This window comes from Lissotriton helveticus, chromosome 8, assembly GCF_964261635.1.
Source record: "Lissotriton helveticus chromosome 8, aLisHel1.1, whole genome shotgun sequence".
NCBI classification, from domain to species: domain Eukaryota; kingdom Metazoa; phylum Chordata; class Amphibia; order Caudata; family Salamandridae; genus Lissotriton; species Lissotriton helveticus.
The window spans coordinates 1,656,074,312-1,656,079,125 of NC_136069.1; the positions used below are offsets into that span (position 1 = coordinate 1,656,074,312).

Sequence of the window (4,814 nt, forward strand, 5' to 3'; positions counted from 1 at the left end):
CTCCGTGTCTGTCCACCGGAGCGGGCAGACGAGAACTGAAGGGCCGGCTCCCGCGGTCGCACACAAGGGTGCGGCCCGAACAGGGATCCGGCGGGGGCAGCCGGGGGTGGGCTACCCGGACTGCCCTCCAACGTGGAAGGCCTGGGGTGGTCCCGGGTGGGACCGGGGCCCCCAAGAAGAGGCAAAGGGGGTGTCAGGGGCCCGGGTGGGACCGGGCCCCAGAAAATCAGCAGATCGGCCGGGGGTGGGCTCCTCGAGCCGAATGACTTACCTGGGAGTCCGGGTGGGATCGGGCCCCCCCAGCGAGGCCTGAAGATGCGGGTCAGTGGGTCAGCGCGGCTCTCCCCAGCAAAGCGGGAGAGCTGCTCATCAAATATGCAAGAAAAGGAGAAAACTCGCCCCATAATGCCTTGCCAGGCATTTGGAAGCCTGTTAATCTGGGGCGTGGTGGCCCCCCAGAGGGGGGGGGTTACCCTTAATGATGGAAAAGTGCTGAGGGAGCTGTTGGAGAAGCGCAGTGTCCCCCCCCCCCACAGCATGAAGAGACAAGTCACCCTAGATGTCCTGGGGATTTGAAAAGAATAACCCCTCCAGAGCTCAACCGGCATTTAACACTTTCTGGGCTGGAACTTTTGTTCTTCAGCTGAGGGTGTATTGATAATTGCATCCAGGAGAAAAGGGCTGAGTGGGGGATGTGTAGAGAAGGGCATCACCTGGAGGTGAAGAGGGTAATTGCACCGAAATGCATTTATTAATGGTTATTTCTTTTCAAGAGATTGAGGTTCCATCTGAAGTACTGGTTAAAGGTGATGTCATAAGCAAAGTGGATTTAGGTGGCTCGACACTCCTGCTAAGGTGTCTGACTGTATTTACTTAATCCTGTGATCATCTGTGATGCCTTTAGGGGCTGTAATTGCACTGCATTTTTAATGATATCCAAAGGTGCTGAGTACTGTCATTCTAAAGTGTGCGTAAACATGTATTCTTGCTGCTGCGCTTAGGTGATGACCCCAGACTGTTAGCCCTTAAGATGAAGAGGTGCATACTGTATGATCAGTAGGAGATGCTCAGTCAGGGTCATGTGTCACCAAGGCAGGTGTAGCCTGTTTAATGCTTGTTGAGGTTATGGGGGGGTCGCTACTGGGATGGTGCCAGTGCGCAGGGCTCTCGCTCCAGGTTAAGACCAATTCACTGCATTGGGGGCAAGATGATGTGCCTACATGGGAGTGGTGGTACTAGACCCCACCCCCTCTGCGGGAGGGGTGGAGATGTTATGCAATGTCACAAAGTAATTCCATCAGCTTATGTATATTTGTAAATTGGTGTATAGTAGTGAGTGGTGTGTGTGTTTAATAAATGTACTCTTACTTTTATAAAGGAAAGTACAGAGTGGACAATCAATTATTGAGTGTTATTTTTTGGTGCACCTGCAAATGGCGATTACTAGCCCACTTTTTGTCAGGAGGGACTACATAGCCCCTGAACCAAATGCACAGCTTCCTGCCGCTATTTAGCGTGCACTTTAATCCAAAAATCTTTGTCCTTAGTTTTTCAATTTTCCATCTTGTCACCATAATTTATCTCTTATTTTCCAAGTATTATTCCTCTCCAATTTATTCAAAAGACCAACAATCGGGATGTGGTGCCGATTTTCAGATTTCTTGCATTCAAACTGTGCCCATCCAGGCCTCTTAGAAAGAATACGAATAATGCAGAAAGTCTATCACAAGCAGTTTTTTATTTTTCATGTTAAAAAACCCAATGCATTTCGGGCCTCCTCGTGCCCTTCTTCTGGGGTCACTACAAATAAATCACAACATGAATACATTATTAGCAGTTCTAATCCCAAATAAACAATGCTGCGACATCATTTCAAAAATTAATTCACTTCATCATATCCAAAGCATTGCCCTGAGGTACATAGTCTCATTTAGTCTCCCACTCTGTTGATTAAGTCATCACGCGCCATTCCTTCATGCTCAGGGTGTTAACCAAACTTCCCAACCCTGCTAGTAATGATTCCGGTAATCCCGATGTTCCCCGCTCCCCTCCGTTGTAATCACACTCTTAACCTTCTGTTCACATAGCGCAACCTTCATTCCTCAGAAAGGTTCGCTGTTTAAATAGGTCAGTGAGTTTCTAAACACGTGCAATACTATGTTAATCACACTCCACCTTTGTTGCGTGTGGGACACAAAATCCCTCTTCCCCTCCCACGTACCTAACGATCTGCATGAAAACCGTATACCACATACCTGCTTCACTGATTAACAAACATATCCTTCCCTCGTCATGATTGCTCCAAACAGTTAGAAACAATCCCTTCCCGCCCGTGCTTTTCAATCAATACACCCCAGCACTGTCCATCCCAATTGGCCCGGAACCCAAGACTTTCTGTTCCTTCCTGCCTTAATCTCAAGTGAACTACATTGCCCAGGATGCATATCTTCAGTGCGTGATACAGTTTGTAGAGTGAATTAGTCGAAAAATGTCACTTTCTCTTGTATACCCATTGTTCTTCCATATGTGCGATCCTATCGGTACATAAAATTTATTTAAACCTCCTTGTGAAGCACTTTGATTTTATCTCCGACTGTATAGATCCCAAAGTGTTCATCATGCTCTTTTTTAGGTCTCGTGGCGTAACCAGCGCGTCAGCGCTGGTGTCCGCCAGGAGATCTTTTGTTGCTGACTGTGCTTCCCAGGAGACAGCACCTGGCCGCGCACAAAGGCGATCGGCGCAGGCCACGCGCGCGCGAACGCGCTCAGCTGCTGTCTCCTGGGAAGCTCCAACACCCTACACGCATGCGCATACACAGAGACACACACGCACGCACACACACACACACACACGAGCGCCCATGCACGCATGCACCCACACATAGAGAACTCACCCCCGCTGTCGCATACACACACGCCACACACACACACACACACAAGTGCACTAAGCACCCACCGCCCACTTACCGCCACTCCGGTCTTCAGCTGCCACCGCGGGGCTCTCTCTAGGGCATGGGAGCCCGGCGTCACCAGCACTGCTTCTCTCCGTAGGCGCGGCTTCTCTCCTGGGCGCGTGCACCCGCGGTTCGATCCCCGGCCGCTCCTCCTCACACGTGGGTGTCTTCCCTGACGGTTGCATGCGTCAGTAATACCATGTGACCCCAAGGCAGCCACGTACAGCAACGAGAGGGGGCCCACTGCCGACAGGACCCGCGGAGACCCCCAGGTGCCTGTGCTACGGCTCCCTACAGCATTTTAAAGGCGGCGCGAGGACGCCGCGCGAACCTGCACCGAGATATGGTGCAGGAAACAAACCAAACGTTTCCACCGAAATTTGTACAGACTGGAGCAGTGCGTAGGTTTCAGTGCGCGCGCGTGTGTGTAAATAAGTGCGAAGTGGGGATGGGCAGGCCATTTTAAAAGCATGCAAAACACACTTTGACGTAAAGGCTCTAGGTTCTGTAATAACTACCTTCAAGGTTGAAGCAGATGGTTATGAAGCCGGGCTACGGGGTTCAAGTCCTGGCAACGGCTCAAACACCCTGTGTTTCCGTGGGGGTTACTTTGGGCTGGCATACGCGCGCAGGAGATAAATTAGTGGAACGGGGGTTAAGCAATAAATGGTTTCCGGTTACCCTGTGTGTAAACGAAGAAAGGAAATACGTGCACAAATACGTGCCATGGCTTATTATCTCCCCTGCGCAAGCCGACCCCTGGTTTTGCTACTAAAAGTTGGTTCTCAGTTATAAGCTGAAGGAATTTGCTGGGGGGAAACAGTTTAATGTGAAAAGGGTGTGGCGCAGCGGCCAGGGTGCCTGGTTCTGAATGCTGGTTAAACGGATCGATCAACGGCAGCAGGTTACCGCAGCACCATGTGACATTTGCCAAAAGCGCACTTAATGTAACGTTGTTGTAAAAGCGAGTACACACGTTCTCAATCTTGGGGTAATTGTCCCAGTTGAAAAAACCCACAAATTACGGCAAATGTTTTCCCCAAGGCAAAAGTACGACACAGTATGCCTGCAGCACTCCCAGTGCAGTAAATTGAGACAATAGAGAGCTTCAGGGTAGTGGTCACGGAAATTCTATGCGCAGGAGTACAGTCGTAAGTCCATAGGTAGTCACTAACATATTACGGCGAATTCCAGGCGTATTGTATGTGTATCTTGCGTACACCAGAGGGTGTGCGTGTAGAGGGTGGGCCATTAAATAAGAAAGCTATTTACAAATACGGGAAAGCTGGACTGTAAAAATTGCTTTCTGACGTATGTTAATTCCGTACACATCGTCAAATACATTGTCATGCTTAGGTTACACAGAACGTGCATGCTTTTCTGCCCCCCTTCCCTCGTTGTGCGTGCTATTCCCTGCTTGTGACCCGGTTGCTGTGTTAGGTGGGGCTAGGGGGAGGGTGGTGGGAGGAGTCCGCTGGTGGGCAGGTGTGTGTGTGTGTGTGTGAGGGTGCGGTAGAAGCACTGCGGGAGAGAAGCTATGGTCTGGAGAGCACACACCAACCACGGGGCAAGAACTTGGAGCAAGAAAAAACCACAGTGACGCCCACCCTCAGCACCATTGCTCTCACCCCAGCACCCAAGCATTTCCACTTGCTGTTTCCCAAGTTTAACCTGCGCGTTTGCCAGAAGAGCTCTATTCTGAGCCCCGCGTCCATCTGCTCCACCCCCATCTTGTGCCCTCAGCTCTGACCGGTGCCCGGGTCCGACATAGCGGCTCTTACCCCTTGGTCATCAACTCTTGCCCCGTACCGCCCTCTGACCTCAAGCAGGGCATTCGTCCCTTGCCGCGTTGCTCTCTGC

At 50.8% G+C, this 4,814-nt stretch overlaps 1 non-coding gene across 1 annotated transcript; it reads left to right on the plus strand.

Moving 5' to 3' along the window:
• Positions 1-3,113: 3,113 nt before the first annotated feature.
• LOC144774645 (small Cajal body-specific RNA 14) lies at positions 3,114-3,252 on the plus strand. The gene has a single exon (XR_013600411.1).
• The last annotated feature ends 1,562 nt before the right edge of the window (positions 3,253-4,814 follow it).